At 39.8% G+C, this 22,931-nt stretch overlaps 2 pseudogenes; both read right to left on the reverse strand.

The window, feature by feature from the left end:
• Positions 1-16,043: 16,043 nt before the first annotated feature.
• Positions 16,044-16,988, reverse strand: LOC143680148 (growth hormone-regulated TBC protein 1 pseudogene; annotated as a pseudogene).
• Positions 16,989-20,727: 3,739 nt separating this feature from the next.
• The window catches only part of LOC143680149 (thioredoxin domain-containing protein 5 pseudogene), a 46,222-nt pseudogene continuing 44,018 nt past the window's right edge, over positions 20,728-22,931 (reverse strand).

Raw genomic sequence — 22,931 nt, forward strand, 5'->3', positions numbered from 1 at the left:
TAAATACTCTCCCTTTGATCTCACACAGAAATTGAAGTTTTAAAATATGGACATATCATCCTTTACCTTGAATTCTGCTCTACCTTAGTCTTATCCAAATCAACTTCCTTCATATCTGTACTTGAAGTCTGACCCTTTTTTTTTTTTTTTTGACTTTTTAAACAGTTTCTGTTTGGGGTATTTCTGACTTTCTTAGCTTCAGTGCTCTAGCTCCGAGTCCCAGGTGTCACATAAATACCTGAAGTTTCTGGGAATGACCAGGTTATATACAAACAACTCAGTATCTCAGAATTTAGAAATAACAGTTACAACTCTTGAATATATGTGACTGCTGTAAGAGTTAGCAATCTAGGACCCTTTACAATAGGCCCCAACCTGATAACCCATTCTCCCAACTTCAGTTCACCAAGTTTTTATATTTTAGTTAGTCCATATGATTGAGCATGTTAATATTTCTTTTTGTTCTTCACATTTAATTCAACAAACAGTACTTAAGTTTCATACACCTAATTGCATGCCTCACAACTTCATTCCTTCTCAAGGCTGTTCAGTAGTCTGTTGTCTGCATACACCACCGTTCCCCCTTCCCCTCAGCCATTGTACCCTTAGGCCACCTCTATCCATTGTGAACTGTGAACACTGCCACCAAAAACATCTGTGTGCAAATGTCCATTCATATCCCCACACTCACCTCCAGGTATATATTGAGCAAAAGGTTTTCAGCATCATACGGCAACCCCACCCCTAGCCTCCTGTGGAACCACCACAGTTCCCTCCAATGGGCTGCACCTCTCAGTTTCCCTGCCCATAGTGAATAGATATATCTCTTTCTTGGTATTTTCTCTAGCCCTTGCTTCTTGTTCAAGAAAAATAAGTTTTATAATTTTGAAAAGACCACTCCCTCAATTATAAGGACAAAGCAATCAAAAGTTTAGAGGTATATAGAGTAAATGTAAATTCAAGGCCCTCCTTTATCCTCACCATCCTCATCCCCATTCTCACTCTTTCTCCCAGATGGGCCCCTTTTTTAACAGTTCTATATTCTTTTAGACTTTTAAATATATACAAAATAGCACACATATTTGATATATTTATATAGTACCAAAATCATTGGCATAGAATTATACAGTTATCTCTTACTGATTCTAAGATTTGTACTTTTTTCACATTTAGATATTTCTAAAATGGTATTGCATCTTACAACTGTGAACATCTTAGAATTCCTCTGAGCTAGGTGACAGCTATTGCCTTTGTCTGGGCATGCTTGAACTGCCTCATAAACTGAGTTAGTGGGACAGTCCTAAAAGAAGTGCTATATTGACAATGTTCTTGTTGACCCAGAGCATGATATTTATGAAAAACAACATTATGCATTGATAACTCTGAGCTGAAAAGTAATTCAAAAGGATTAGATTTGAGAATAAAGATTTAAGAATCCTTAACCAATTCATTTCCCTTAAATTTTCCTTATGTTCATTCATAAAAATGGTATATGATTAATATCTATGTCTAAGTTTAAAAGAACTCTTTAAAAATGAAAAGTTAAAAACATGAAGTGATAAAAATATTGGGTCATGTTTTATTTTATAGTGCTTTTACTTTCTTAATGATACACAAAATATTGATATACTTATCATTAATGACATCTTAGGATGATGAAATATGGTTGCAGTAATTTAAATTAACATAGTATTAAAGAACATTAAAGACAATAGATGACAGAGGAATTTGATGATACCTCCACATACTTTCACCAAACTTTGCAAATTTTTTACTTTTAGACATCACCTCAAGAACAGCAGTTAAAAATTTTCCATATGGGTTTCCCTGTTACTACAACACATTTTCCTGACTCTTGGGATCCATCTCCTTGGAGAGCATTTTAGGGACTCCACAGCTTGGTCTTCTAGCATGACCAATTATTTAGAAATTGCCAGCTTCTGTGGTCTGGCTGCTGGCTCTCTTGCTGTAATATTTATTGATCAATGGCAGATCATGCAAGAGTTTTTCCAAAGTGGAAGAGAGTTATTGGTTGAATTGTATCCCCCAAAATATGTGTTGAAGTCCTGGTCCCATGAATGTGATCTTTTTTGGAAATAGGTTTATGAAGATGTGATTAGTTAAGATGAGACCACTCTAGATTAGGGTCCTTCTTATAAGGACAACCTGAATGTTGTCCTTATAAGAAGAGGAAATTTGGACACACAACAAAGAGAGAAAAGATGGCCATATGAAGGAGGCAAAAATTGGATTATGCTGCCACCAGCCAGTGAATGCCAAGGATTGTCAGCTATGCTGGTTTGAATCTATGGTGGAAAAAAAAAAGCCATGTCCTTTAATCCTCATTCAATATTGATGGGTGGGAGTCTTCTTTTAAGACTGTCCCACTAACTCAGTTTATGAGGCAGTTCAAACATGCCTGGACAATGACAATAACTATTACCTAGCTCAGAGAAATTCTAAGATATTCACAGTTGTAAGATGCAATACCATTTTAGAAATCTCTAAATATGAAAAAAGTGTAAATCTTAGAATCATTAAAAGATAATATTATAATTCTATGCCAATGATTTTGGTATTATACTACTATATAAAATATGTGTGCTATTTTGTATTTATTTTTTAAAAGTCTAAAAGAATATAGAACAACTGTTAAAAAAGGCTCCCATCTGAGAAAGAGTGAGGATGGTGGGGATGAGGAGGGCGGGGATAAAGGAGGGCCTTGAATTTACATTTACTCTATATACCTCTAAACTTTTGATTGCTTTGTCCTTATAATTGAGGGAGTGGTCTTTTTGATCGTTCCCATGGAGATGTGACCCATCCAATTGTGGGTGGTAACTTTTGATTAGATGATTTCCATGGAGGTGTGTTTCCACCCATTGAAGGTGGAGTTGCTTACTGGAACCCTTTAAAAGAGGAAACATTTTGGAGAGAGTTCCTTTTTTGTAGAGCCACAGGAAAGCCAGCAGATGTTGCCATGTTTACCATGTGCCCTTCCAGCTGAGAGAGAAACACTGAACGTCATTGGCCTTCTTGAACCAAGATATCTTTCCCTGGATGCCTTAAATAGGACATTTCTATAGACTTGTTTTAATTGGGACGTTTTTTCAGCCTTAGAACTGTAAACTAGCAATTTATTAAATTCCCCTTTCTAAAAGCCATTCTGTTTCTGGTTTATTGCATTCTGGCAGCTAGGAAACTAGAACACCAGCCACTTCCAGGAAGGCAAGAGAGAGGCATAGAACAGATTTTTTTAGAGGGAACAAGGCCCAGCTGACACCTTGATTTCAGACTTCTGCAGAACTGTGAAACAATAAATTCCTATTGTTTTGAATCACCTGTTTTGTGGTACTTTATTACAGCAGTCCTAAGAAAGTAAGCAAGGGAAAACGTTTTTTTATACAGAGGTCATTTTCTTTTCCTAAATCCCAACAATGTAGGATATGAAAACTTCACCCAAAATGTAAGGTGGTAGATATTGAAGATTGGCTTGCTGAACCTTTCTTCTTAGGTACCTTCTTTTACTGGAGTGTGCAATGGTAAAAACCATATTTCTCCAGCTCCTCTGCACCTAGAGTTTTGGATGTAAATTTGGTTTTGTTAATTGAAGCCCTCACTTGACATTTGCAGGAAGGTTTTTAATACAAAATCAATTTCTGTAATAAGTGTAGAGTTATGCAGGTAAACTTTTTCTTTTTGGGTGAACTTTGGTAGTCTGTGTTTTTCAAAGAGTTTGTCCATTTCATAAAAATTGAATTTGTGAGCATAAAGTTGTTCATAATGTTCCCCTATTAATCTTTAAACATATGTGGGACTTGTAACTATGTCATCTTTCTCATATCTGATATTGGAAATTTGTGTCTTCTATCCTTTTTTTTTCCAACTGATTAGTCAGTCAGAGTCTTATCAATTTTACAGATCTCAAAGAACCAGTTTTGGTTTCTTTGATTTTTCTTTACTGTTTTTCTTTTTTCAATTTCATTAAATTCTGAATTTACCTTTTTAAAAATTATCGTGGCTTGATCTTACTTTTAATGTTCTCTCTCGCTGTTTACTTTAGGTGTAATTTTCTCTTGTTTCTACAGCTTTATAAGTTAAAAGCTGTGGTTATTGATTTTAGATCTTCCTTCATTTCTAATATAGGCATTTTAGTGCTACAAATTTCCTTCTGAGCATTGCTTTACCTGTCCCACAAATATTGCTTTATTATCTTTTTCTTTTTATTCAGTTTAAAATACCTCTAATTTTCACTGTGATTTCTTCTTCAGTCCATGTGTTATTTAAAACTCTGCTATTTGGCATTCAAATTTTCAGAGATTTTCCAAACATTTTTATTATTGATTTCTGTTTCAATTTAATAGTTTAATCCATTCTAATTTAAGAGAATATATTTTATGTTATTGGAGCAGATTTCAATTTATAGTGAGTTGTTTATTGGCCCAAAGTGTGTTTTATGTTGATAAGTACTCCATCTATACTTGAAAAGAGTGTGTATTTTGCCCTTGTTGTGTAGAGTGTTCTATAAATGTTAATTACCTCAAGATGGTTAATAATGTTAACCAAGCCTTTTGTGTCCTTATGATCTTAGGTCCACTTGTTCTATCAATTATTGAGAGAGGGATGTTGGACTCTCCAACTAGAATAGTGCATCTGTGTAATTTTCCTTCCAGTTTATTCAACTTTTGTTTCATGTGTTTTGAAACTCTGCTGTTTAGGACATAAAAATTAAGGACTGGTTAGGATTGAATTGAGTCATTTATCATTATGTAATAATATTCTTTGTCCTTATTAATATTCTTTTCTGACAATAATTTAAAAAGTTTTAATAGCAACATGGCAATCTGAGAGAAAGCTTTCAAAGTAATGAAAACAATGTAAGGCCTAATCCCACTACCTTAACATACAGTTATAGTTTAGAATCTCCCAGGCTTTTTCAGAAATGCTTTTTACATTATTTTACATTCTTTTTTGTTTCTATATTTGACCTTTTGTTATAATCACATTTTCTGAGTAGTAGCAATCTCCAATCTTGCTCTATTAAAAAAATTATTGTAGTAATATATAATCATGCTATTAACTACGTTCATGATGTTGTGTGGCCACTGGTGATAGTCTTGATTCTGGTAGTAGTAACATTGCCACTGAAGTTCTTCTTTCACTAGTGTTAGCATGGTGTTGGGTATTGACTCACGCCCCCACAAAGGCCATGTTCAGCTCCCAAACCCTGGTCTGTGGATGTGAAACCACTTGTAAATAGAATCTTTGAAGATATGAGTTAAGGTGTGCCCACATTGAATGAGAGTGGGCCTTAATCCAATATGGCTGAAGTCCACATAAACAGAGGAAATTGGGCATAAAAAGAGTGATGGGAAATAGCTGAAAGCTGTCAGTTAATGGAACCTGGAAAAGAAAGGAGAAGACTCTGCTGAGTGCATTGCCATGTGACAGGAAAGCTAAGAAATTCTTGTCTGGCCAACCAGAAGATACCGACCATGGGATAAAACAAGCCTTCTTGCCTTTGATACTGCAAGCCAAAAATCCTGTTGTTAAGCCAACACAATAAATGGTATTTGTTTCAGCAACCAAGAAACTAAAACATCTTTTTGATATCAAAAAGTAGGATTCTGCTGTGACAAATACCTAAAACTGTGGAAGTGACTTTGGAATCAGAATATGAAAAAAGGTTGAAAGAATTGTGAAGGGCTTGATAGAGAAAGCCTCTTACTTTGGAGAGATTATTAGAAATATGAGCATTAAAGGTACTCCTCTAAAGGCCTTAGAAAGAAATGATGTATGTGGCCTGCCCTACAAATCTCGGACTCTTACATCCCCACGGCTGCCCGGCCAGCCTCTCCTGAGAGTTTGTTGAGGAACTTCATTGGAGCTGCCAGCTCATGGCCTGCCCTATAGACTTTGGACATTACATTTCCACGGTTATGTGAGACACTTTTATAAATTTTATATTTACAGGTATCTCCTGCTGATTCTGTTTCTCTATAGAACTCTGGCTAATACAGAGGGTGTGGATGAACCTGGATCCAGCCAGCCATTTCGGTGATAAGTCAGTGTTTTGGTTTGCTACAGCTGCTGGAATGAACACACCAGAAATTGAATGGCTTTTAAAGGGCAATTTATTAAATTGTAAGTTTACAGTTCTAAGGCTATAAAAATGTCCAAACTAAAGCATCCGTGGAAAACAGCTTGACTCAAGAAAGGCTAATGGGTCCTGAACACCTCTGTCAGCTTGGAAGGCATGTGGCTGGCATCTGCTGGTCTTTTGGCTTCTGAATTCAAGCAGCTTCCTCAGGAAAATTTTCTTTCTGTATCTCCACATGTCTGGGTCTTGTGTTGGTTCTGTTAGCCCTGTCTGCTTTTTCCAAAATAAGTCCTCTTAAAGGACTTATGCAGGCAACCCTACCTTGAATGGGTAGAGACACATCCCCACGGAAACCACCTAATCAAAAGGTCTCACCCACAATTAGGTGTGTCATATCTCCACTGAAACAACTTAATCAAAAAGATCCCACCCAACAATATTGAATGAGGATTAAATAACATGGCTCATCTGGGGTGCACAACAAATTCAAAACAGTACAGCCAGGATGGGAAATACAGTTATTCAGGAAGGATCTGCGGAATGTTGCATTGTTTGATTATTTTGACTTCCTTGAACTGCATGCAAAGCTGGCAAATTTTTTTGCAAAATCTGTGTGAGTAAAACTATTGCCAATCTGGACTGAAAGAGACAGAGATGAGACGAATTGAAGGAGGAATTACTTCAAGGGTAGAACCGTGGAAGCAAAGGTCTGAACTGAAAAAATCTCCTCAGGTCAAGAGAGGGGGCCCATCTGTGTGTGTGGAAAGGGAGAACCCAGTACTTGGGGGGGGGGATAGTCCTTGCACTCCATTATTCAAAGAGTGTGCTGTCCCCCATACTCAGATATAGTGGAGTATGTGCCCCAGGATTCATGGAGAGCCCAGCCATTATCCTGATGCTTCTTGGAAAGCGTGTGTCCTTCTCCCCAGTGTTTGGAGAGAGCATGGCTGCAGTGCCACCTTGGGGAATGGTGCCATATTGGGGATTGAGAGTGGATCTCTGCTGTTGGCAGATTGGGCACTCAGCGGTGGCTATAGTCAGGTTACCCTTGGTAAATGGAAGTCCATATTACTGAGCCCATGCAAAACCTCCATCTAATGGTCCCCTCTCAAAGCTAGTAGCTTTCCTAGTAACATGGTAAATGGCCTGGAGTAGCGCAGTAGGCATTGTGCTTCTCTTTTGGTCATAGAAGGGGCCAGATGCAATAGCTTATCCTTCTCAACATACCCCACACCACTGGACATCTAGAAATTTCACTGAGATAGAAGGCCCCTATATTTTTGCTGGATTTATCTCCCATTCCCTGACATACAAATTCCTTACCAATAAATCTAGGATAGTTGCTACTTCCTGCTCACTAGGTCCAATCAACATGATACCATCAATATCCACTGTGATGTCTTGTGGGAAGGAGAAATGATCAAGTTTCCTATGGACAAGATTGTGACATAGGGCTGGAGAGTTGATAGACTCCTGAGGCGGGAGAGTGAAGGTATACTGCTGGCTTTGCCAGCTGAATGCAAACTGTTTCTGGTAGTCCTCACTGACAGCTGCCCAGTTGTCTGGTCAGGTAAGCACTGACCTGACCATTGCTGTGAGGATATTTCATGCCTGGTTGATAAATCATGAAGGCCCATGTACTAAATCATCAGTTCAGTTGATTGCATCTGTGGCTGATTACATTTGCATTCAAATAAGGTGTGTCTCCCACAAGGATATAATCCAATCAGTTGAGGGCTTTTAAGGAAGAAGAGACTCTTTCACTTCTTCTTCAGCCATTGAGCCTCTCCTGAGGAGTTCATTTAGACCTTTCATTGGAGCCAACAACTCCACAGCCTGACCTATGGATTTTGGACTTTTCCATTCCCATGGTTGCATGAGACACCTTTACAAATCTTACATTTCAAATCTCTCCTGTTGGTTCTGTTTCTCTAGAGAACCCTGACTGACACAGCTTGGCATCAAGAGTGATTCTTGAGAAACAGAATCTTAAAAATGGGCTCTTACTATTGGTTTTCTACTATGACTAGACTCAGAGGCACTAATGACTCTGTTTCCAATAATCAAGATGGCACTGACAGTTCATGGGGTGAGTTGGCAAAAGAGATACTCAAAATATCACCATTAGATTCTGCTAATTGTGTGCTTATATGAGGCAAGGCTATGGATGAGAGTGTTTTTGAAATCTTTATAGAGTTTTGTGGAATTAAGAGGTATAATAATGTCAACTCATTGTTGTTAGGTATGCTGTATTCAGTGATGAGGGAAAGAGATGAGTTGAAGGCTTCAATTTTACACCTTAAGCACTGTATGAATGATGTAAAAGTTTCCATGTGTGCCATGAAAGAAAATCTTATTTCCTGTGGTTGCAAACTTGAGGTCTCTGAAAGCTAGATGCAAAGCCTCATTGTACAAGTGACAGATTTATAACATAAACTAAAATCTCAACCTTGCAGGGTATCTGTTGTTAAAATAAGGGCTCTTATTGGAAAAGAGTGGAATCCTGAAGTGTGGGATGGTGACATATGGCTTGATACTGATGGTGATAGGGAGACAGGATCCTGGAATCTGCTAAGCTTTTACTAGGTAGACTTGTAAAGGACTGCCCTGAAGAAAGAGCTTCCTGAACCCCGGCTTGCCTCGAGGAAACAGCTTCCCAGCCTCCAGTCCTCTTAGAGAAGTCTGCCATATAATCTCCACCTAGCAAGATTAACCCTTCACTGCCTGCTAACCCAGTAATCACCTCCCCTGGGGAAACAGCCCTCACTCCTCTGCCTGGAGTGACTAGTTTCACCAGATGATACTGCAATGGAATGCCCTGATGTACTTGGCTTGAAAGACACTTCTACTTCTTTTCATGACCCACCCCCCACCACCCCTCTTTTCTTCAAGACCTATAACTAAAGTCCCAACAGGTCCAGAAAGGTGAGGTACAAAGTGTGGCCAATGAGGAGGTGTGCTATACCTCTTTTTATATAGACAGAAATCAGGGGAATATGTGTGGGAATGGATGTTAAGTGTGTGGGATAATGGTGGAAGTAATATAAATTTGGGCCAAGCTGAATTTATTAATATGTGCCACTAAGCAGACATTCTGTATTCAATGTTGTAGCTAGAGGGCTTAGAAATGGCATTAATGGTTTGTTTGGATGGTTGGCAGAAATATTGATCAAAAGGTGGCCGACATTACGTGAGCTTGAAATGCCATAACTGCCCTGGTATAATGTAGTTGAGGAGATTGAGAGGCTTAGAGAGATGGGAAGATTAGAGTGGATTTATCATGGAAGGTCTGCTCATAAACCCTAGGAATGTCCAGAGGACATATTTTTCCCCAGAACGTAGAGAAATCAATTAATGAGATTAGCTCCATCATTCCTGAAGAGCACTGCAGTCGTTCTTCTCTGTGTGTCAGATAGTACTATGGGAACTACTGTCACTGGGCTGGAATCCTTAAACACAATGGGGATGATCAGATCCCAAGTTGCCAGAAGCCATGTGGTGACAGTTAATCACCATAGATCAGGTGGGTGTGGCCACCATAATAGACAGCAGACTCAAAGCAGTAGTCAAGATAATCTGACTCACAGTATCATGTGGGATATCTAGAAGTAAAATAGATGGGCAGTCTACCAAATCTTATTCCAGCTGTATATGCAGAAGAATTCTTAGTCAAGAGAACAGATATCTAACTGGAATTACAAAAACAGCATCACCGCCTATTAATCAATTCCCAGACTTGAGACAGTTTACAGATCCAGAGCCTCTTGAGTGAAGGGAGGGCCAAGTATCCTTAAGCCTTTTATGTTGCCCAAAATTTACACTGTTAATCTTCCTCCAGGCTTTCCCCAAAGAGATCTAAGGTCTTTTATCAGGGTTACTGTGCACTGGAGAAAAGAAAATGTTCAGATATTTCCGGGATTATTAGACATTGGCTCAGAAGTGACATTAATTCCAGGAGATCCCAAATGTCACTCTTGTCCACCAGTTGGAGTAGAAGCTTATGGAGGTCAGCTGATTGATGGAGTTTTAGCTCAGATCCAACTCACAGTTGGTTCAGTGGGTCCCCAGACCTATTCAGTGGTTATTTCCCTAGTTCCAGAATGCATAATTGGAAACGACATACTCAGTAACTGTGAGAACCCTTACATTGTTTCTCTGACTTGTGAAGTGAGGGCTATTATGGTAGGAAAGGCCAAGTGGAAGCCACTGTAACTATCTCTACCTATCAAACTAGTGAATCAGAAGCAACACTGTACTCCTGGAGGGATTGCAGAGATTAGTGCTACCCTTAAGGACGTGAAGGACTCAGGGGTGGTGATTCCCACCACATCCCCTATCAACTATCCTATTTGGCATGTGCAGAAAACAGGTGATTCTTGGAGGATGAGAGTGGATTGTCATAAACTTAACCAGGAGGTGACTGCAATTGCAGCTGCTATTCCAGATGTGGTATCATTGCTTGAGCAATTTAACACATTGCTTGTACCTGGTATGCAGCTTTGATCTGCCAAAGGCTTTTTTTTCAATAACTCAGTGAGGACTACCAGAAATAGTTTGTGTTCAGCTGGCAAGGCCAGAAGTATACCTTCACCATTCTGCTTCAGGGGTATATCAACTCTCTAGCCCTATGTCATAATCTTTCCTGCAGGGACTTTGATCATTTCTCCTTCCCACATGATATCACACTGCCCCATTATATTGATAATATCATGCAGACCGGACTTAGTGAGCAAGAAGTAGCAACTACTCTAGACTTATTGGTAAGGCATTTGTATGTCAAGTGATGGGAAATAAATCCAACAAAAATACAGGGACTTTCCACCTCAGTGAAATTTCTAGGTGTGCAGTGGTCTGGGGCATGTTGAGATATCTCTTGTAAGGTGAAGGATAAGCTGTTGCATCTGACCCCTCCTATAACCAAAAAAAGGGACATAGTCATAGTTGGGTGCTTTGGGTTTTGGCAACAACATAGTCCTTATTTGGGTGTGCTATACTGGTCCATTTACCAAGTGGCCAGGAAAACTGCTAGTTTTGAGTGGGGACCAGAATAAGAAGAGGCCCTATGACAGGTCCAGGTCACTCTGTTACTTGGGCCGTATGATCCAGCAGATACAATGGTGCTGGAAGTGTCAGTGGCAAATAGAGTTGCTGTCTGGGGCCTCTGGCAGGTTCTTATAGGAGAATCACAATACAGACCCTTAGGATTTTAGAGCGAAGCCTTACCATCTGCTGTAGATAACTACTCTCCTTTTTCAGAAACAGCTTTTATCCTGCTACTGGGCCTGAATAGAGATTGAACGCTTAAACATGGGCCAAGTTACCATGATACCTAAGTTGCTTGTCATGAGCTGGGTGTAATCTGACACCAAGGCATAAGGTTGAACATGCACAGCAGCACTCCACCATAAAATGGAAATGGTATGTTAGAGATAGGGCTTGAGCAGGTCCTGAAGGCACAGGTAAATTACATAAGGAAACCCAAGTGCCCATGGACCCCACTCCTGCCATATTACTTTCTCTTTCTCAGACCAGAGCTATGGCCTCTTGGGGGAGTTCCTTGAAGTCAGATGACTGAGGAAGAGATAACTTGGGCCTGATTTGCAGATGTTTCTGCATGACCTGGAAGTGGACAGTTGCAGCACTACAACTCCATTATGGGATGTCCTTAAAGGACAGTTAAGAAAGGAAACCCTCCCAGTAGACAGAACTTTGAGCAGTGCACCTTGTTGTTCATTTTGCTTGGAAGGAAAACTGGCCAGAGGTGCATTTGTATACTGACTCATGGGCTGTTGCTAATGGTTTGGCTGGATGGTCAGGGACTTGGAAGAGTGTGGTTGTAAAATTGGTGACAATGAAGTCTGGGGAAGAAGTTTGTAGATAGACCTCTTCAAGTGGGCAAAGAAATAGAAGATATTTGTGTCCCATGTGAAGGCTGACTTCAACAGAGGAACGCTTTTATATTCAAGTGGATGAGATAATCTGTCTTGTGGATACAAGTCATCTTTTTTCCTCAGCCATTCCTGCCATTGTCCAAGGAGCTCATGAACAAAGTGGGGATGGTGGTAGGGATGGAGATTATGCATGGTCTCAACAACATGGCCTTCCAGTCACCAAGGCCAACCCGGCTATGGCCACAGCTTGGTAACCAGTCTGCCAGCAGCAGAGATCCACACTCAGTCCCCAGTATGGCACCATTCCCAAAGGTGATCAACCTGTTACCTTGTGGCAGCTTAATTACATTGGACCATTTCCATTATGGTTGGGTCAGCAATTTGTTCTAACTGGAATAGACACATCCTCCGGATATGGGTTAGCATTCCCTGCATGCAATGCTTCTGCAAAAACTACCTTAGATGGACTTATAGAATGCCTTATCCACCATCATGGTATTCCGCACAGCATTGCTTCTGATCAAGGAACCCATTGAGAACTCGTAGAATTCTTTGGTCTTACCATTTGCCATCATCCAGAGGCAGTTGGGTTGATAGAACAGTGGAATGGCCTTTTAAAGAGCCAATTATGGTGTGATCTAAGTGGCAATACCTTGCAGGGCTGGGGCATTTTCTCCAGGAGGCTATGTATGCTCTGAATTAGCATTTACTCTATGGTGCTGTTTTTCCCATAGCCAGGATTCACAGGTCCAGGAATCAAAGAGTGGAAATGGAAGTGGCACCACTCATATCACCCCTAGTGATCCACTAGGAAAATTTTTGCTTCCTCTCCCTTAAACCTAAGCTCTGTTGGTCTACAGGTCTTAGTTTCAAAAGGAGGAGTGCTCCTTCCAGGAGACAACAGTGTTTCCATTGAACTGGAAATTAAGACTGCCACCTGGTCACTTTGGGCTTCTCATGCCACTGAACCACAGGCATGAAAGGGGATTTCTCTTCTGTCTGGGGTGACTGATCCTATCAAGGGGAAATAGCACTACATCTACACAATGGAGGTAAAGAAGTGTTTTTCTGGAATATAGGAAATGCCCTAGGGCGTCTCTTATTACTACCTCACCGTGGAATTAATGTCAATGGAAAACTGCAACAACCCAATCCAAGCAGGAGTACTAATGGCTCAGAAACTTCTGGAATGAAGATCTGGGTCACCTACCTGCAAAGAACCGCGGCCAGTTGAAGTGCTTGCTGAAGGTAAAGGGAACAGGGAATAGGTAGTAGAAAAAGGTAGTGATAAATATGAACTGTTTTGTTATGAGTATGTTTGCATTTGTATATAAGCAAATATTCTGCTTTCTTCTTATCATATGACATAAGTTGTATTGTTCATGTTAGAGTGTTTAAGTCACAGTATATGAAGTTTAAGAGTGAATGTCACCTAAGGACTTGCACCCTCTTCTGGAGAGATGTAGTGCATTTCTGGTTGTACTCAGGACATTTGAGTATTGTTAAATGAAATATTTGTGCATTATTGTGTTCTATTTGGAAATTATGCATGTTTCAAGGTGATGTATATAGCTGCCAAGTTGATAAGGGGCGGGCTGTGATATTTAGGTTTTGGTACAACTTGACCAAATGATTATGCCCAGTTGTCTGGTAAGGCAGGCACTGGCCTGACCATTGCTGCAAGGATGTTTCATGCCTGGCTGATAAACTGGAAGGCTCATGTATTAAACATCAGTCAGTTGATTGCATCTGTGGCTGATTATATCTGCAATCAACCAGGACATGCCTTCCACAAGGATATAATCCAATCAGCTGAAGGCTTTTAAGTAAGCAGAGAGACTCTTTCACTGCTTCTTAAGCAAGTGGTCTTCTCCTATGCAGTTCATCTAGACCCATCATCGGAGCAGCCAGCTTCACAGATTTGGACCCCTCCATTCCCAGGGTTGCATGAGACACCTTTATAAATCTCATGTACAGAGCTGTCCTGCTGGTTCCTTTCTCTAGAGAACCTGACTAACACAGAGAGGAATCAGGGAATTTGGAACTCTGTTACATTATTAGTGGGATTGTAAAATGTTTCAGCCATTATGGAAAACAATATGGTGGCTCTTCAAAAAGGTAAATATAGAATTCCCGTTTGACCTGACTATCCAATTAGAGGTATATATCTAAAGAAAATGAAAACAGAATCTCAAACAGATACTTGTACACCAATGTTTATAGCAGCAAATTTAAAATTACCAAAAGGTGGAAAAAATCCATGTCCATCAACAAATGAATGGAAAAACAAAATGTGGTATATATAAATAAAATATTATGTGATCATAAGAAAGAATGTAGTTATGAGATGTGCTGCAACATGGAAGAACCTTGAAAATATTATGCTCAGTGAAATAAGCAAGGTACATAAGGACAAATATTTTATGGTATCACTTACAAAAGATTACTTGAAGTAGCATATTTAGAGACAGAGAGTAGATTAGAGGTTATGAAGGGATGGGAGGGGGTAAGAGGGAGTGTTTGGGAAAAAAATTAAAGGTGAACACAGTCTCTTGCTCACTTCCAGGTCACTTTCTTTTCCTCTTTATTTCTTCCACACTGCTCTCCATCTCCCTGGACATGCCTTCCTTGGAACCCTATTCTGTTTGGGAGAGGGACAAGCCTCATAAAGGCATATGAATGAGGTCTTTCAAGGATCATAATCCTCAAATTTTCCAGCATTTTCTTGGAAGCCATCACAAGTGAGGGATCAGCCCCAGAAGATTTGAGCATAAGCAATCAATAGAAGAGTTTATCAGCTTGGAATTGCATTTCTCTTTGAGACATTGATCACACCCATCCCCAAATAAACCAGTACCTTAAAATAAAAAAGTGGATATTTCACCAATTACGAGAAATCCAGAGTTGGACCCTTACAGGTGTGGATTCTCTAGGTTCTTTAATTCTTTCCTTCAGCAGTTCTTATTTGGAGTTTATCATCTTCAACTTCCAAGCAGAAAGAAGGCAAAGAGAGAGAATTAAGTGGCTCAAACATGATATATCAATCCTCCTTTAGGAGGAGTTATCCCACAAGCTTCTAACAAACACTTCTGCTAATATCTCACTGGCCGTGTGATGGTTTTAAAAAAAATCCACAAATTCTTTGATACTCCTCCCTTAAGAAGGAATTCAATTTAATTCCTCTCTTCCCTTCAAGAGGTAGAGCTTATATCTCCTTCCCCTGAGTGTAGGCCAAACTAAGTGACTTATTTCTAATGATCAGAAAAAGATGGGAATAATGGCGTGTGACTTCAGAGGCTTCGTTATGAAAGGCAGTGTGGATTCCACCTGGCCTCCTTTTTCAGGTGACTCGCTTTGAAGCAAATTAGCTATGGAGCTGTGAGGACACTTAAGGAAATCTATGGAGAGGTCCATGTGGTAAGAACTGAAGCCTCTTGCCCATGTTAAAAAAAAAATTCATTTTTTGTCTTTTTTTTCTTCATTTCCTTCTTTCTGTTTGCTTTGGTTTTAACATGATCTTTTCTTTATTAGTTTCTTCAAGTGGATTCTTAGATGCCTTTATCTTTTTCTAATCCAAAATTTGATGCTATAAATTCCCTTCTAAGCACTGCTCTAACTGAATCCCGCAAATTTGGATATGTTGTGCTTTATATTATTGAATAAATTACTATTTTAATTGTCAATAATGCAACAGGGACAGTTCACTATTCTTAATTTTAAATCTGCTGACAAGCTGATAACCATAAATTCACAGCTGATAATCATAAGCTCATCAACATACTTTTAAATACAAATGCACCTATCTCATTATATGTATTATTAATGTCTCAGGAAAAAAATTTTCTTTAGAAAGTTATGATAACTCAATCCAAGAGTTATAGAATGACATGATTTTAAATCATTTTTTTTTTTTTAATCACAGCTGAAGTGTAGTGACAAGTAGTTACAACACTAAAAAGGTAGGCAGTAAAAATTGGCCTTTCAACTCTGGAAATGATGATTCACTGTCAGGGCAAAGAGTGGAGAAATGGGCAATTGAGGAGATGGCTGATTTACCCCTGAGTGAGTAACTTTGCTCTATAGCTCTCTGGAAGCTTGGTTATGTTATGGATAAGCGTCCAGGTTCTGAAAATATTTCCTGCATGAATGTGTGACACTATATCAAAATTCCCTTTTATAATTTGCTTAAATTAATTGCAAACGTCTGGAAAACTGGTGGCTTCCAAAATAAAGGCCTGATGTTTAATTAACATTAACGCCACCTGGAAGATAATTTTTGAGCCTTTATTGAATAAACAATCTCAAATTCGAAGCCCGATGTCCATGAACAAGCTAATAAACCAGCGAGGCACAACCAGGGCCCATCCATCAGTCCACCGCTGCTGGAATTTCATCCTCACAGCTCACACAGGACTTCCTGGGCCATTTTCAGACCCAGCATTGCCGGGCTGTAGAGATCAGATAATCTTACAAGGAGAGCATCTAGTGGCCAAAAGGATTCTTCTTCAGGCTTTGTTAAAAGATTCAGATATCTTGTTGTAAAACTCACTTCCTGGCAAACCCCTTACTTATGTTGCCCATATGCCAGCAGCACACTGCACAGGGTCTTTTGTAAACAGGGAGCTGCAGTTTTTTCGGAATTTTACATCGTTTGGCGATGAGCAGGGAGCAGGATCCATGGCGCGGGGATTCGCAGGCGGCTGCGAGGATTCGGCGAGCGCAGCCGGGGGTCGAAGGGGGTGCTTTGGATCCCGCGCCGGGCGGTCCCTCCTGGAGCCAGCCGGATCCGTAGAGGCCGAGGGGCCAGCGGATCCCAAGTTCGTCGGAGCTTCTCGGCTCCTTCCCGGTCCTGCAGGGGCTGCCAGGAGGCGGTGCGAAGCGACGGGGCACGCAGGCTCGGGGGCGGTCGCGGCTGCTGGCAGCTGCTCCCACGGCACCTGGAGAGGAACTTCTCCTGGCAGCTGGATGGCAGGCCTCGCGATGTGCTGTGTTTTCATTTAATTGAAAAGAATTTTTAATTTTCCTTGAGTCTTCTTCCTGACCCATGGGTTCTTTAGACGTGTCTTGATTGTGAAATATTGGGCGAATTTCCAGATATTGCTCTATTATTGATTTCCAATTTAATTTCCTTATGGTAAGAGAATATACTTTGTACAATTTCTATTCTTTTTTTCATTTAAGTTTTTTTTTTATGGCCCAGAAAATGCTCTCTTTGGGAATGTCCCACATGTGCTTGAAAAGAATATATATATATATTCTGCTATTGTTTTGTGGAGTGTTTTATAGATGTCACTCATCAAGTTGATTGATAGCGCTGTTCAAATTGTCTCTATATTTAATATGTTTCTTCTGTTTTATTGATTGCTGAGAAAGAAATCTGGAGGTCCTAAACTACAATTTTGGATTTGTCTATTAAAAAAAATTCTTTTAGTTTTTGCTTCATGTATTTCTATGCTCTGTTTTCAGGTGCATACATGTTTAGGATTGCTTTGTCTTTTTAGTGAATTGACTACTTATCATTAAATAATGCCCCTCTTTTTCTAATAACTACCTTGATCTAGCTTTTTTGATTAGTGTTTGCAAGTTATAGTTCTTTCCTTCTTTCCATACTTTGACTTTTAACTGACACATAGCTTTATATGGAAGTTAGTTTTCTTGTAGACAGCACCTAGTTTGATCTTGCTTTTTTATTCAATCTGACAATCTCTATCTTTTCAACTGTTGTGTTTAGCTTGCATTTAATATAATTATTGACATGGCTGAATTAAATCTGTTGTCCTGATAGTTGCTTTCTATTTGTCCTAACTCTTTTCGTTCCCTCCTTACTTTTCTTTCTAGTTCCATTTTATCTCCATTAGTGGTTTCTTATTTATATTTCTTTAAATTTTAATGGTTGCCCTACTTATTATTTTTGCTTTACACATTCCTTCATCTTTCAGAGAAATTAAAAATAAGAAAATAATTTTTAAATCTTCATTTATGATTTTTCCAGAATTTTAGGTTTCTTTGTGTGGATATAGATTTCTGTTTAATTGCACATTCTTTCTACCTGAAACTCCCTTTAAAATGTCTTATAGTGCATTCTCAGGTTTGTCTGAAAAATCTTTAATTTTCTTTATTTTTTCTTTCTTACGGAAATTGTGGGTTTACAGAAAAATCATGCATGAAATACAGGATTCTCAAATACCACCCTGTTATTAACATGTTGCATTGGTGTGGAACATTTGTTACAATTGATAGTAGTGCATTTTTATAATTATGCTATTAATTATAGTCCATGGTTTAATTCAGAGTTCATTGTGTAGTGTCGTTCCATGGATTTTTAAACAAATTTATTCTGTTACCATTTACGTGCTAACATTTCCCCTTTTACTTATATGCAGATATATATTCTGTGCTGTTAGTTACATTCACAGTGTTGTGTTACCATCACCACCATCCGTTACCAAAACATTTCCATCTTTCCAAATTGTAACTCTGCACATTTTAAGCCTTCCCTTCCCATTCCGTATCCTTACCCTGTCTCCTGGTAACCCGTATTCTAGATTCCGACTCTATGAGTTTGCTTATTCTAATTATTTCAAATCAGTGATAACATACAATATTTGCCCTTTTGTTTCTAGCTTGTTTCACTCAACATGATGTCCTCAAGGTTCATTCATTGTTACCATACATATCAGGACTTCACTCCTTTTTATGGCCGAATAACATTCCATTGCATGTATATATCACATTTTATTTATCGACTCATCACAGTTGATGGACACCTACCTGGGTTGTGTCCATCTTGGGGTAATTTTGAATAATGCTGTTATGAACACTGGTGTGCAAATATCTATTGAGGGCCCTGCTTTCAATTTTTTTGACTATATACCCCTAGTGGGATTACCAGCAGCCACTGTGAAAGACAGTTTGGCAGCTTCTCAGAAAGGAACAACCACATAATTTTGCAATTCTTTTATTTTTGTGATATATTTTTGCTAAGTATAAAATTCTGGATTGACAGCCCTTTTTTTTTAAAATTTTTTCAGCACCTTAAAGATATCACTCCATTGTCTTCTGGATTGCATAGTTTCTGGTGAAAAGCCTGCTTGATTTCTTATCTTTATTCCTCATTATGTAATTTGTCTTTTTCTCATCTGGCTCCTTATAAGATGTTTAAAAAAGAGTTTATTTAGAAAGTATCATAGTGTAAACAAATCGTACCACTTTAATTTTCTTTTAATACAAAACTCATGATGCAAAGCTAAAGCCCCTCATGAGGACTATGCTTCTCCAGAAAGCTGGGTTTTTAATAACTGTGAACCATACATGATTAATACAAATTTCTTTTATGGTAAAGACCATTAGAGATGCTCTCTTATCTTCTGCCTCGGACAGTACATGTGGTCTTGTTTTAAGATTCCTGCCACTGGTTTTACTTTGTGCTGAATGCCAGCACTCCCTGTGCATGGGGGGGTGGAATGAAAGATTTTAAATGCAAAGTCGTTATTTTGAGAAGTCAGTGAGGAACATATGGGTCTGGAGTTCCTATGATTGCTTATTTCCAAGGGAAATTATTTAAAATATGAATTAACCAGTAAGGCATGAATTAGGACACAAATGCAGACAGCTGAGACCCATGCCTGGGCATGCTGGTGAGACCCTGTGTAGACTGGGGACGACCCCATGCATTACTAGAGATCAGCCCAGGCAGTTCAGCCTTGGGTCTTGAAGTTAAAGGAATTCCCACTCTTTGGGTACTGCAAAGTCACCCTCCTCCTCGAAGGCAGGCAAAGTCCAGCAAGTCTCTAAAAGGCCTGCTTCTGCTTTAAGGAACAGAATCTGAAATGGCTTCCGGTTGCAGGGCCTCCCTGGATCCCAGGGAAAGTCCACCCATCCCGTTAGTCCAGACGACAAGCACAACCAGAAACTTTCTTATGTGTTAACAGAAGCGTCAGGATGAGCCACATGGAACTTTCCACATTCTACGAGAGACACTGGATTTTGAAGTTGACATGGACTCTGGCTTTGAAATGGATCTTTCACCCCCAAAGAGATAAACAAAAGGATCCCTTGAATAATAACTGATCTGACAAATCTCAAAGCACAAAATCAGGACATCAGTGTTACCTTACTCAGGCACGTGGCCAAAGTACCACTGCTTTCATTATGCTGACCTCTGATGGTGAGAAGAACAAAAGAAACAGTAAACCCAGTGGTGGCCATGAGGGTATCTCCCAGAGGGGTGGGTTTTTGTTTTTCAATCTGCTCCAAGTTATTGATCAACTGCTCTGGTAAGAAGTCGGTTGTGACCTCAGAACAATTGAACATCTTGCCTCAAGCTACCATTCCAGGACTTGCAAAAGTTTGTAAAACTAGGCTTTGATAAGGAACCTTCAACAAAATCACTCAGACCAGAAATAACCCAGCAATTTTATGTTCCTTCCCCTCTTCTTTAGTCTCAAAGGAAATCATTTAAATTTTTATCAAAACAAGGTTACGGGGAATTTATTGCCATTGAAAATATTTAGTTTTACAGAATGACCATGAGTTACGTGTCAACTTAGAGAAACTCAGAGAATCTGTATCGTGTGTTGGCTTGAAATATGCACACACCAAGAAGATACCTCAAATTTAGTACTTTCAGTTTTCTCCATAACCACTACTCAGAACTTGGCGACATCAGTGAGTTGTGACTCTTTCCTCTTGGTGGGTACGTGAGGCCAAGCAGGAGAGGTGAGCTCTTGCTGGGTTTTACTGTTCATCTTTTGCCTGATGCAAAATAAAGTGGTGTGAGGAGTAGAGGTCTCTACTGCCACTGCGTTTGCTGACTTTTATTCCTGCCCGGAAAAGCAGCAACGTGGGATGGCCCCCTAACGAATATTTACTGCAAATAGCGTGCTTGGTGGTACAGTCCACTTCGGCTATATTGAATTCTGCCAAACTAGGGAATTCCTTTTTCGATGGTTCACCCTAAGTTGGGGACAGATTCTTACAATGGCCCCACCAGGGATCATAAAACTTGACGAAGGTTATTCCTTCTGCAACGGTGTTACTGAAGTTGCCTTCAGTCAGTGCCAACACTGAACCCAGGGCAGCAGCCGGCTCGGAGGCCAGCATGGTGGGCCTAGGAAGGCTGGATGGTCTCCAGGGTCCCCCTGCCTGTACTTTGCAGCTGCAACCCCATGTACTCTCTCTTTCCCTTGTACTGATCCATCATTTTACTGTCTCTGAACCAGAGAAGGGTGGGATTGCCACGCACCTGGTTCCCAGAGCAGAGCTCATACTGCTGCTTGTAATCAACCTTGCCAATTTGACAGCTTTGGAATGTTCAAGGCCCAGGGCCAGTTGCTCCCAGGTTGGAGCCAAAGCTTTGCAGTGGCCATACCATGGAGAGAAGAACTTGATAAAGTCGTGTTGTGTGATGTGGAGCTAGATGTTGCTTGCTGTGAGCTCATATAGCCCCTGCTTAAGCTCAGGGACTTTGGGCGGCTCCATTTCTGGTGCTAGCGTAGTTGGCTCCTGGTTCAGTGTCTGCAGCATCCACTTTTCCAGGGTCTGGAAGCCCTGAGGACCCTGGTACTTCATGCCTTCTTGGACAGGCTTGAAAAACTTTAAGCTCTGAGTCTGCTGTGCAGTCCACCTCAGTCATGTAGACTTTGGTGTCCTCCATGCTGTTATACTTGTCCCCCAGATCATTCCATGTGAGTTGCAGCCGCTGGCAGTGGCCACATCGCTGTCATGAAACTTGCATTTCATGTGAAACCCTTGGCTGTTATCCCTGCCCCGTCTTCACTTGGGGGTGAAGAGGAAAGGATGTCAAAGCGCGTTCTTCTGGATCTGGCCTGTAAGTCTCCTCCTTGCCCCTGGCTGCTGTCCTGCTGTGCCCTAACTCATCCTGCTAATCGTGGACTCTTACTATTGGAGTGCCTGTTCCTTGCTTTGTCCTGAGCTTTAGGCATACAAAGATGAATAACAACATCCCTACTCTGGCTGAGCTCAGCACCCTGTGGAATGACTAAGAGGCACCCCCTGGGTTTGGGAATGGCCTGCCTATAAGATTTTCATCTTTATCTTTGGTTTATGGCAGCTCAAATATGATATTTCTAAGCATCCATACTTGTTTCATAATTATCCAGCTTGAGGTTTTCTGAGCTTTCTGTGTAAGTGACTTGGTGACTTTCATTAATTTCATAATTTTTTTGGTCATTACGTTTTCAAAATTTCTTCTGTCCCATACTCTTTCTCGTTTCCTTCTAGGATTCCAATTATGTTTTAGACCTTTTAATATCGTCACTTACATCTAGTATGCTCTTTTCTGTTTCATTCTTTTCTCCTCTATTTGTATTTCAGTTTTGGTGCCTTATGTGACTGTCTTCAGTTTCACTATTCTTTCCTTAGCTTTTTCTGATCTACTGATAAGTCCATTCAGTGCATTCTTTTTTTTTTTCTTTTTTCTTTCTTATTTCTTGGATTTCTATTTGATTTTTTTCTTATACTTTTCATCTCTCTGATGGACTCCCTATCTGCTTATCAATGTTGTCTATCTTTTCCACTAGACCCTTTAACATATTGCACATAAGGGTTTTAAATTCCCTGTCTGATAATTTCAATATCTGGGTCAAGTCATATCTGCGTCTGGTTTTATGGGTTGATAGTCTCTTGTTAGAGCGTTTTTTTGTTTGTTTGTTTCTTGTTTTTCTTTTTGTGCTTTTAAAGGCATGTCTAATAATTTTTGGCAGAAATGAAGATATCTTGTGTAGAATAATAGAAATTAAGGTAAATGGTACTGGGGGACTGAACATAAGCATGTCTCTATAACCGAGAAATTAGGATTTAAGGGATGATTTTGATTACTGAGCCATTATATAGATATTAATGCTTTCTGGTATATTGAAGTAGACAGAGGGAATATCTGAAACTTCTAAACTATAATTCAGCTGCCCTGATATCTGTAA

The sequence above is a fragment of the Tamandua tetradactyla genome, chromosome 4 (assembly GCF_023851605.1).
Source record: "Tamandua tetradactyla isolate mTamTet1 chromosome 4, mTamTet1.pri, whole genome shotgun sequence".
In the NCBI taxonomy this organism is placed as follows: domain Eukaryota; kingdom Metazoa; phylum Chordata; class Mammalia; order Pilosa; family Myrmecophagidae; genus Tamandua; species Tamandua tetradactyla.